This window comes from Pinus tabuliformis, chromosome 3_2 (assembly GCF_031772625.1).
Source record: "Pinus tabuliformis cultivar Carrire ecotype Pingquan chromosome 3_2, CPIR1, whole genome shotgun sequence".
Classification (NCBI taxonomy): domain Eukaryota; kingdom Viridiplantae; phylum Streptophyta; class Pinopsida; order Pinales; family Pinaceae; genus Pinus; species Pinus tabuliformis.
In genome coordinates this window covers 69,752,127-69,764,677 of record NC_142302.1, presented here as the reverse complement: position 1 = coordinate 69,764,677, position 12,551 = coordinate 69,752,127, and positions in this window count along the sequence as shown.

The following is a 12,551-nucleotide window of genomic DNA, read 5'->3' as shown; positions in this document are numbered from 1 at the left end:
AAGAAAAAAGCAGCAGAACCCTCTGACTCCTCTGAGGACGAGATCTATGAGAGACCCTGGGAGAGGGCGCGCAGGAAATCTCACAAAGTAGTGAGGGAAGAAGAAGCAGAACATCTAAAGATGCAAGGCAGCCAATCCACAATAGAAATGTCTTTTGGGAGAAATACAAGAGCAAGACCTTCCAAGGGAGGCCTCTCAAACCCCTCGCTAGGTAAATAATGCGTATAGTCTCTTGGAATTGCAGAGGTTTGGGGACCCAACCAAAAATCGAAGCCGTCAAAGATTTGATGAAAATAGAACCCACATATATCCTCTTGCTCCAAGAGACCAAAATCAAAGGGCAAGCCCTCATGGAAATCAGCAAGTCAAAATGGAAAAATAATGCAGGCAAAGCAGTCAGCTCGAGGGGCTCTTCAGGAGGAGTTGCGACACTCTAGATCGATGACCACTTCCATCTGCTTAACTCGCATGAGACCCAACACTGGATCTACACTGAGCTCAAGCACCTTGAAAGTAAGTTAACTATAGCCCTATTCAATCTCTATGTCCTTGTCTTTTATGCTGAAAAAAAAGAGAATGTTGGAATTCTCTCTCCGACTTTTTAGACCTTCATTCCCCCAACAACATCATTCTGGCCGGAGACCTCAATATTGTTATGAAGCCAAAAGAAAAAAGGGGGGGAAATAGCATCAGAGACCAACTACTGCCCTTGGTCGAAGAACTCATGCAGCAGAGGGACCTTTTAGATTTTGCACCTGTAAAAGGCACATACACTTGGACCAATAATCGAACTGGGACTGATCACATTTCTGCCCGGTTGGATAGATTTTTGATTCAAAGCTCCTTGCTGTTGGAAAATCTTCTTATCTCCACAAAAATCCTCCCCAAACTCACCTCGGACCACAAGCCAATTCAACTCCTTATGGCTCCTGAGGAAGACCTGGGCCCAATGCCCTTTAAATTCAGCCCTCTCTGGATTGAAAAAGAAGGTTTTCTTGACACTGTTCAATCAACCTAGGATATTCCCATCAATGGATCTCCCAGCTATGTGTGGGAACAAAAATTAAAAGCCACAAAAAAAGCTTTAAAAGAGTGGCTAAGGAATCCATCTAAAAACCCTACTCAACAGAGAAATGAAGTTGTTCACTCATTGGAAACTCTGCAAATGGGAATAGAAGACCTTCACATCACTCCGGAAATTCTAAATAAAGAGGCTGCACTCCAAAGCAACATCCACCGCTCTTTCAGATGGGAAGAAGAGTATTGGAGGCTCAAATCTCGTAGCCTATGGCTCAAGGCCGAATACCGACTTTGTTCTGTCACCGACAGTACAAAGCCTAATTATCTCGCAACCATATTACTGAGATAAATAATGAAGAAGGACAGATCTGCAAAAAGTTCGACCAAATTAAATCAGCAGCTGAAAATCATTTCAAAAACCTCTACGGGCCTGGGAATGAAGGCAGCAAAGAGGATATTGAAGACCTTCTCTCTAATATCCCTCACCTCATCAATCAAGAGGACAATCAAGCTCTTCTGAAACCACTATCTGAAGAAGAAATTATCAAAGTAATATGGGAAATGGAATCAGATAAGGCCCCTGGGCCAGATGGCTTCTCTATACACTTTTACAAAGTCTGCTGGAACATCATCAAAACAGACCTGCTGAAAATGATACAAGGTTTCTTCAGTAAAGCCAAGGTTGGGGGAGGCATCAATTCAACCTTCCTAGCCTTAATTCCAAAAGAGGTCAATCTAGAAACTTTTAGCAGATTTAGGCCCATTTCACTTTGTAACGCTTCCTATAAAATCTTGGCCAAAATCCTTGCAAACAGAGTCAAACCCCTCCTTGAAAAATTAATATCTAGCTCTCAAGGGGTATTTGTTAAAGGTAGACACATCTTTGATAATGTCATTCAAGTCCAGGAAGTTGTCCACTCCAGTAAATTGAGAAAAGAGAAGGGGATTTTGATCAAGCTCGGCATGGCCAACGCCTTCGATAGGGTCAACCACTCCTTCCTCTTCCAAGTCCTCCAATCCTTCGGCTTCCCTGCTCAGTTCATCAATCTCATCAAAGCCTGTATTGATAATCCTTGGATTGCCCCTCTAGTCAATGGCTGGCCAGAATCCTTCTTCCAAGCTTAGCGTGGATTGAGGCAAGGCTGCCCGTTATCTCCTTTCTTATATATTCTAATGGCGGACTCCCTCAACAAGAAGCTTACTACAGAAATGAATTCTGGTAACCTCCCCGGAATTCGCACTTCCAATGCCCAAAAGCCTATAGACCACACCCTCTTTGTAGATGACTCCCTCCTTCTTGGTGGTGCCTCTACGAGAATAGCTAAATCTTTCGACTTTGTCCTAAAAAGCTATTGCAGAGCCTCAGGAGCTATGATAAATGACAGAAAGAGCTCAATCTACGGATGGAATGTGGATCAAGGCAATCTGAACAGTATAGCCCAGATCCTTGGCTTCGAGGGCTACGCCCATTGGGACAGCATCAAATATCTTGGCCTACCACTCACCTTCGAGGTTAATATCAGAACTCTGTGGCAAGGTATTATCAGCAAGATCAAACTCTTGGGGAGGGTTCTAACTCACAAAGGGAGGAAAAACAATCTTAATAAAATTTGTGCTTTCTGCCCTTCCTATCTACCAAGCCTCTTTTCTTCTTGCTCCTAAACACATCATGGAGCAAATCTCCTGCCTTCTGTGAAACTTTCTTTGGCAAGGAGGCAAAGGCAATCAAAGAAAAATGCACCTGGAAAACTTGGATCTAGTAAAACGCCCAATAGCGGATGGAGGACTCCAAATAAGAGACTATTATGAAACCAGCTCAAGAAAAGATAGAAAAGATAAATCCACGCCTTAGAATTCAGCCTCTTCGAGGTGGCAACCTCCTTTACATTACATAAAATGAACAATTCTTGGATGATACAAATGACAAAACCTCCTTTCTATATATAGGAGTCTAAGGAGTCACAATATAATCCAGCCGACCTAACAATAATAATATAAAGCCACAAAAATAACAATAGAGGGATTCTATGGGGCACAGAAATAACAATATGGGGGTAATAGGGGCACAACAATATAATTAGGGGGTATAACTACAATAGTAATGGGGTAATCACTAGTATTATAGGGACCCAACATGCCCCTCTCCTTCAAAAAAGTGTTGTCCTCAACGCTTGAGTAGTTCTGGATACTTCTGCATAAAATTCTCATCCTCCCATGTGGAATCTTCAGCGGATAAGTTCTTCCACTTGATAAGATACTCTGAAATTGATCGATTTCGTAGCTGTCGAGTTCTTGTTTCTGTGATTGCTTCCAGTTCCAATATAATTTTTCCTTCCTCGTCAAGTTCTGGCAATATTGTTTGAATTGGGAGCTTGTCACCTATAACCTTCTTTAAACATGAAACATGGAAAACTGGGTGCAATCGAGAAGCTGCAGGAAGCTCCAATTTGTATGCCATAGTACCAATCTTTTCCAACACCTTGTACGGACCATAATACTTTGGTGATAATTTATTATCCTTCTTAGCTTGCTTTAGGGACATTTGCTTATATGGTTGTAGCCGTAGGAATACCCAATCACCTACATCAAAACTTCTTTCACTGCGATGTTGATCTGCCTGTTGTTTCATTCTATTTTGTGCCAACACGAGGTTATCCTTTAAGAGTTGGAGGACTTGTTGTTGATGTTCGATGTGATGTTCCACTGCCTGAACCTTAGAATTTTCTCTTAAATATGATGTGATGGATGGTGGTTGATACCCATAAAGTGCCATAAATGGGGTCATTTTTGTTGCTGTATGGAAGGAAGTGTTATACCACCATTCAGCCAGAGGCAACCATTTGACCCATTGTGTCTATTTATCAGATACAAAGCAACGAAGATATCCTTCCAAACATTTGTTTACTATCTCAGTTTGCCCATCAGATTGAGGATGATAAGATGAGCTATGAGCTAACTGAGTACCAAGACAAGAAAATAATTCTGTCCAAAAATTTCCAGTGAAAATGGGATCTCTGTCACTTACAATAATCTTTGGGTTTCCATGTAGCTTTTGAACTGTTTCCATAAATGCAGTAGAAACTGTACTGGCTTTAAATGGATGTGATAATGCACAAAAGTGTGCATACTTGGTAAGTCTGTCAACTACCACCATGATGACACTCTTTCCCTCAGACTTGGGTAAACCTGTGATAAAATCCATTGAAACCTCCTCCCAACGTTGGCTTGGAATGGATAAAGGTTGTAATAGACCTGGTGTCTTAATTGTTTCAACTTTATTTTGCTGGCAAACCAAACATTCCGCCACAAACTTTTGAATATCTGATTTAAGGCCATCCCAAAAAAATTCCTTCTTAACCCTGTGGTAAGTTTTTAAAAATCCTGAGTGCCCTCCTAAGGGAGAAGTGTGCAATTCCATAAGAATCTTTTGTTTTAGCTGGGAATTCTTACAGAGGTATAAGCGATCTTTGTACCATAACGAATCATTTTGCCAGCTAAATGTATCAGAAGTACTGGAATCTTGTTGTAGCTTTTGAATAAGTGCCCACACTTCTTCGTCATTCTTCCATTCCTCCCTTGCTTCGTTTATCCAATCTGGTTGGATAATAGAAATGGCACACAACAATGCTTCCACATCCTCATCCTTTCTTGAGAGTGCATCTGCCACCACATTTTGCTTCCCTTTTTTGTAGATGATTTCAAAGTCATAACCCAACATCTTTGTGACCCACTTTTGTTGCTCTTCAGAGGATAATCTTTGTTCTAAAAAGTATTTAAGGCTATCATGATCCGTTTTTACCTTGAAGTGTCTTCCCATTAGGTAGGGTCGCCATTTCTTAAGTGCATGGAGTATTGCCAACATTTCCTTCTCATAAATAGCTTTGTTTAAAAACTTTCCCTTGATTGGACGACTTTCAAAAGCAATGGGTCTTTCATCTTGCATTAGAACAGCACCAATTCCATTTCCTGAAGCATCACATTCCACAATAAAGGTTTTTGTGAAGTCCGGTGTAGCTAAGACCGGTGCTTGGCACATTGCCTCTTTAAGATGTTCAAAGGCCTTTGTTGCTTCCGAAGTCCATGAAAATGAATCTTTCTTCAATAATGTTGTTAGAGGTGCTGCTATTCTCCCATAATTCTTAACAAACTTGCGATAATACCCTGTCAACCCAAGAAATCCTCGCAGATGCTTTATGGATGTGGGGATTTTCCATTCCTTAATGGCTTTAATTTTGCTAGGGTCTACCTTAACTCCTTCATGAGATACAATATGACCCAAATATTCCACCTCCTGGACTCCAAAGAAACATTTGGATCTTTTTGCATATAATTGTTTCTCCTCCAATAGTTGTAACACCCTGTCAACATGTTCAACATGATCCTTCCAAGACTTGCTGTAGATTAGTATATCATCAAAAAATACTAACACAAATTTTCTAAGGAATGGTTTGAAAATTGAATTCATCAAACCTTGAAATGTTGAAGGTGCATTGGTAAGGCCAAAAGGCATGACCAAAAATTCATAATGACCCTCATGAGTTCTAAATGCTATTTTCGGAATGTCTTCAATCTTCATTCTGATTTGATGATATCCCGAACGAAGATCCAACTTGGTGAAGTAAATTGATCCATGCAATTCATCCAGTAATTCATCAATAACAGGAATGGGGAACTTATCTTTAATAGTGAGCTTGTTGAGCTCCCTATAATCTGGACACATGCGCCATGATCCATCCTTCTTGTGCACCAATACTACTGGAGCTGAGAAAGAACTTTGACTCGGTTGAATTATACCAGCCTCTAGCATTTCTGCAACCATACGTTCAATTTCACTTTTTTGGACATATGGATATCTGTACGGCCTGATGTTTGGAGGAACACTTCCTGGAATCAGATGAATAGCATGATCATGATCACGCATAGGTGGGAGACCTTTGGGAGTCTCAAATACCTTGGAATGATTGTCCAAGACTTTTTGGAGATCTGGAGAAATAGATGATTCCAATGTGGAAACATCTAGCGAACATAATTGTGCAATTACACCTCTTTGCTCCTTTTTTAGAAGCTTTGTCATGCCATTAGAGCTGATTATCTTTCCTGGTTTCCCTGCAATACCCCTTAATTCAACTTCCTTTCCTTCCACAGAAAATTTCATGAAAAGTTCTTGAAAATTAAAAGCTATTGTACCCAAGGATTGTAGCCATTGGACTCCTAGTACAACATCAGCACCTCCCATTGGAATGGAAAGCATTGGGCTAGTCAATACATATTCTCCCATGGATAGCTTGATATTATGGCACTTTCCAGACAATTTATTGTTCCTCCATTTGCAATCATCACTTGACACTCTGGTGCTGGATATAGGAAGCAATTCAATTCTTTTGCTACCCTACAATGAATAAAATTGTGGGTGCTTCCTGAATCAATCAACACTATTACCTTTTTCTTCTTGATTTGTCCTTCTATCTTGATGGTTTGAGGAGTGGTAATTCCGCCAATGCATTACAAGATATGGTCGGATTTATTTGTTCTTCATCTAGGCTTTGTTCCTGGAATATATCCTCTTCTTTTGACCTTTCTTGCTCCTTTTCTTCTTCCTCTTCACAATCTATGTAGAATAATTTCTTCTCAGCACACTTATGACCTTTTGTGTATTTGCTATCACAATTGTAACAAAGCCCTTTTGCTCTTTTTTCTTCCAATTGTTGTGGTGTCAACCTTGTAGGTTGTGGAAGACTATGGGCAACAACACTTCCGTCTTTATAGTTGTGAACGGTATGCTTCCTAGTTGCCATAATTTTGCTTTCCATTTTTCTTGCTAACCTGAATGCCTTCTCTAATGAATCAGGTTCCCAAAGGCGCACATCATGTTGGATATTATCCTTTAAAGACCCTATGAACACATCAATCCTATGCTCCTCTGGAATATCTTTTACCCTTATGTTCAATTTTTGGAACTCCTCAATGTGCTCCATTATTGAACCCTTTTGTTTGAGACTTATCAATTGGCTAAAAAAAGTGTTGCTTTTTGTATCCTCATAATGTGCTATCAATTCTTCCATAAAAATTGCCCAAGTGATAAATTGTTTACGAGAACAAAGCCATTGATACCATACAAACTGATTTGGTTCCAAATATAAAGTTGCCATACGTACCTTTTGTGTGTTTTGCACATTATTGAGATCGAAGAATTGCTCCATCTGTAATATCCATGTGGCGGGATCCTTGCCATCAAACTTCCTCATATCGATTTTTGGAACATGGTGAGTCTTCGATCCAACATTAGAGTCTATGGAATCATGATTAACATTTCTTTTGTTCTCATCATGAGTTTCCTTTACTACTTTTTCACCATTAGTGACCCTTTCTTGTAGCAACTTCTTCAATTCATCCATCTTATCATCCATGCCATCAATTTTAGCGTCCATGCCATTCACCTTAGCTTCCATGCCATCCATCTTAGCTTCCATGCCCTTTATCTTAGATTCCACGCCATTTACCTTAGATTCCACGCCACTTATCTTAGCTTCTGTTAGCTTTTGTGAGCGTGACATTTGTTGCACTTGTTCTTGTAATTTTGATATATCATGTAGCATTTCTTCCTCTTCTTCATGAGTCATGCTAGAGCTTTCAGGTTCCTTACTAGGTGTTTGCATTTTCTTTCCTCGGGGCATCAGTTACCGATAATAATGTTTTACTATGCCCTTTGAATTCCGTTAAACCAAGCTTACACAAAAATTTAAAAAAACTACACACCTTTTTTCACTTTATAGAAGCCTGATATTGAATCTGATGTATCTCTGTAATTTTGGATCATCCAATTCTGAAATTGCTACCTGTAGTAGCCTTCTGCGTCCTCTTTCCAATGCCACAAGTCTGAGCCAAATTGGATTCTCCAAGGAAGAGTTATGTGAAATCTCCCACAGTGACTTGCTTTTAGACTGGTTCAGTAGAGCGAACTTGTACGACGTGCCACGAGTCACTGTTTCAACTTTTGAATCTGAAACACACATACAAGAAACTACAGTCCGTCCTCTTTCTGTACCTTTTTACGAAATTTCAATCCGATCCTCAGAGAGAGAGTTATGACGATTTTCCCCAGGTCACCTGTTTTGAATGTAATTCAGGAGTCTGCAAAAAGGCCAACTTCCTCAGATCATATCTCCGAAAATATCATGCGAAAAGCTCTGAAATTCATACCCAAGGTTCAGCGCCAATTCTTCTCAAATGGGTTTTTTTTGCGACTTCTGAAACATCACAGAAAAAAAGTTATAGCGAAAATTCCACGATGACCTGTTTGGAGCAGCGAAACCCTAGAATCCAAAGCTCTGATACCAAATGTTATGAAACCAGCTCAAGAAAAGATAGAAAAGATAAATCCACGCCTTAGAATTCAGCCTCTTCGAGGTGGCAACCTCCTTTACATTACATAAATGAACAATTCTTGGATGATACAAATGACAAAACCTCCTTTCTATATATAGGAGTCTAAGGAGTCACAATATAATCCAGCCGACCTAACAATAATAATATAAAGCCACAAAAATAACAATAGAGGGATTCTATGGGGCACAGAAATAACAATATGGGGGTAATAGGGGCACAACAATATAATTAGGGGGTATAACTACAATAGTAATGGGGTAATCACTAGTATTATAGGGACCCAACAGAGACCCTGCACTCTCCAATCTCGCTCTCGGCTGCAAGCTTCTCTAGAAAATCTATTCTGACCCTGCTCATCAGTCAGTGAAACGTCAGGAAAAAAATATGCGCAGGGGGGTCTCTCTCAGGAAACTATCTGTTGACAACACCTGCCTGGAACGTTAACCTGGAATTTATGCAGAAACAACATCAATTGCTTTAAGTCTCACCTATACTGTATTCCAAGAAATGGAAAAAAAAATTACTTGTGGGAAGACCGTATAATGAATAGCGCACCCGTTAAATCCCATGATGAAATTTGTGACCTTCGATGTTGGCTTCTAGATGCAGGGTATCGCAAGCTATTTGACATAACAGAGTGGGATCGCAAAGGGAATTGGTGCAATTGGAGCTTCCCAACTGTACCGGAGCATCTCCTCCCACAACTGGCAGCGCTGAAATCACTCCTCTCCAACGCTACGCCCATCCATCGTGACAGTCCAGATAGTTGGGGCTGGGGAGACACCGACACTTATACCACTACAATAGGCTATATCGCTCTGTAGCCAAAAAAGATAAAATATGTTCTCCCAGCATTTGGAAACAGGGTTGGCATTCTACAGGACTTCCGAAAGTCAATTATTATTTTTTTTTTCCTGGATCCTCATGCATAACAAACAATTGATAGGTGACAATATGCTAAAAAGAAACATTGTTGGACCTCATCGTTGCATCATGTGTAGAAATGCTAAAGAGATAGCCCCTCATCTGTTCCTAGACTGTGTTTTTGCCAAGGAAGTCTGGAAATTAACTCTCCTTGATCTGCAAGTTAATTTGCCCCAGCAATGCACCGTGGTTGATATTTACTCCACATGGTTCCAAAATTATCCCCATCCCATTCCCAGCAACTCTCTGTGGTAGCACATCTGTCTTTCAATCCCTAAATTCATGTGTTAATCTGGTTTCCCCGGAACGACTTGACATTCAATAATACTCCTTGCTTCCCTGCAAAAATAACTGATAAAGCTAAAGCTCTTATCCTAGAATCTATTCTTTAGCATTCGCAAAAATCAGATTCTTCTCTCCTCCCTTCTTAAAAGAGCTGGTTGAATCATCTTAGCCCTCTCCCCAAAGGCAAATCTCTGATGCTCCCCCTTCCCAACCCTCACTAGAGATTAAGAGATCCAGAAGTCAGCTTCCAACTTTGGTGGAGGAATCAACTCAAAACTACAATTTTCTTCGACGGAGCCTCCAAGGGAAACCCTGGGGCAACGAGTGCTGGTGGAGTTATCTACTCCCTGGATAGCAATAGAAAAGATTGCTTCATCTGGGGGCTTGGTCATCATACAAATAACCAGGCAGAACTTCTTGGCCTCACAAAAGCCTGCCAAATTGTTCAGGAAAGAGGCATCAAAGATTGTCAAGCATTTGGAGACTTAGAAATCCTCATCAAGAAGATCAGTATGCAGGACCAGTTCAACAACGCCACACTCAAAAAGTCTCTGAAAAGGCTAATGACCATACTGAAGGACTTTGAATCCTTTCAAATTTTCCACATTCTCAGAAGCTCGAATAGTGAAGCGGATATAATGGCAAACAAAGGCTGCCTTCTTGCATCGGGCGAACTCAACATCAATGACAATAGTATTATTCAAGCAAGTGTTCCTTAACCTGAGAAACAGAGTTCATCAAGATGTATTAAAATGTAAGATATTGCAGTGTAACAAGGTTGATTAGGCACCGGCCCAACCAAATCATAAATAAAACATAGCCGTTCCAGGTAAAAAAAAAAAATCGCTCCACATAATTTTATATACACTATAGTTAAATGGTCCAATTGAATTACCTCCATATGATTTCTATATATACTATAAGCAAATGCATGAAGATGATAAGATTCCTCATTTGAGGTTTCCACAACTTGACATAGTGGGATGTGTGATGTATAAGGTATGCATGAAATTTTAAATTATTTTTCATTTTCATATGAAAATAATAGTATACTTTAACTTGTCAATATTGAAAAGTTATAATGAAATGGCCCCTTCAAATTGAAATGTAACCCTTCTCTTCAAATTTGGTGCCTGATAATGACCTCTAACTTAAGAAAAGTTGTAGTTTAAATATTCTTTACAAACCTACTTTCTAGTCAATTTTGTGGTAAATCCCACAGAAACTTGTTGGAATTACGAGTTTGAGTTGTAAAATTTTCATAATCTGAGTGCTCCAAGATTTTTAGAGCATTGAATCCATTTATGTATTCAAAAACACATTTTAAACAACAACAACAAAAAACAAAATTTCACCAAAAATTTATTGCCAAATTCCAATGGTAAAAACCAAAACATAAAAGAGTTAAATTGTCCTTTTAAAAAGTGTATATATATATCTGTTAAGTTCATATTTATGAACATTTTTTTATTTATGAACCCTTTTTTTATAGTGATCATGTATTTTTTTCTTCGTTTTAAACATCTCTCTTTAAACTTGATAAACCAAACTTAAGATAGATGTATGTTGATATGCGTAAAATTATATACTATATTTAACATTATATAATACAAAAATAAATTAAAATCCTTAAGTTGAGAGGTGTTCCTTTTAAACTAAAAATAAAATATTTTTTAAATTAAAAAATAACAGTGTTTCTTAATTAAAAATATTATAAAACATAGTCATACTCTAATTGTGATATCTTCATTAACCGTTGATCTTACAACTCAATACAACTAGTATGAAGGAAATATGGTAAAAATATTTCACTTTTGCTCTCAAAAATAAATAAAATATTTCAATGTGTATGGGAAACAACACAATTTTATATTAAAGAGATAAAGTATGTTTTGTATATATATATATAATCTTCTGAACTAAAGAAAAAATCATAAACCTTATATTTTTTAAAAATATGTTAATATAGAATATAAATAAACTATTTGAATATTCATATTAATTAATTTATTTCAATATTAGTTTCTCTTATAAAAGAAAAAATAAATTCTTATCATTAAAACATTCGTTATTTTACATTTTGGTCCATTTTTTAGGATTAATTTTAAATCCAGTATTGGAATTACATGTGTAAACTATATAGTCTACACAATACAAGTAACCAAAGTGATTTTCAAGGAACTTAAAAATGTGATTCAAATTATATATATATATATATATATATAACAAACACGAGTATAGATCAATCTTATCCATGGATCTATGGAGGGGTGTAAACTTTTTAGCTTTTGCACTCTAAAAGGGATTTGCACATCAAAAGATTTGATCCCTCTAGGTTCTTCCTAGATTCATCTTTAAGATGGATCTATCTAAGTTTTAACAATAATGACGACATTTGTATTGATTTCAAAATGTGTGTCGGTTCAAGTTTTACACCATGGGTTACAATTCCATTTTTTCATATACTTCACTTATATCTAGCACAACATGTATCAAAATTAACCTCTATTGAGGGAAGATAAACTTATAGACAAAGTAGGGGTCTCTGGAGGTGAAAACCTTCCAAAAGGAACCCAAAATAAAGCAAAATATGCACAACATCCAACCTATTTGAGGATAAGATCCTCCATTACATTATACTTGCCCACAAATTCATTTATATTATACTTGCCCACAAATTTATTCAGATATGGGAAATTATTTATTGTTGTGCAACTTGAGCTAGCAAAATCATTCATGTCCATTGGAAATGAAACTTCAGAAACAAAGGCTATACACCTTTAATTAGCCAAACTTCAACATGTAACTTCTTTTCATTGGTGCATCTATTTGTTTCTTTATTTTTATCATGTGAAATATGGAATAGTTAATTGAGGGGATTTCATTTACCACTTTTATGATATGATTTAATAGGTTTTCCAATATCTTATCCATGA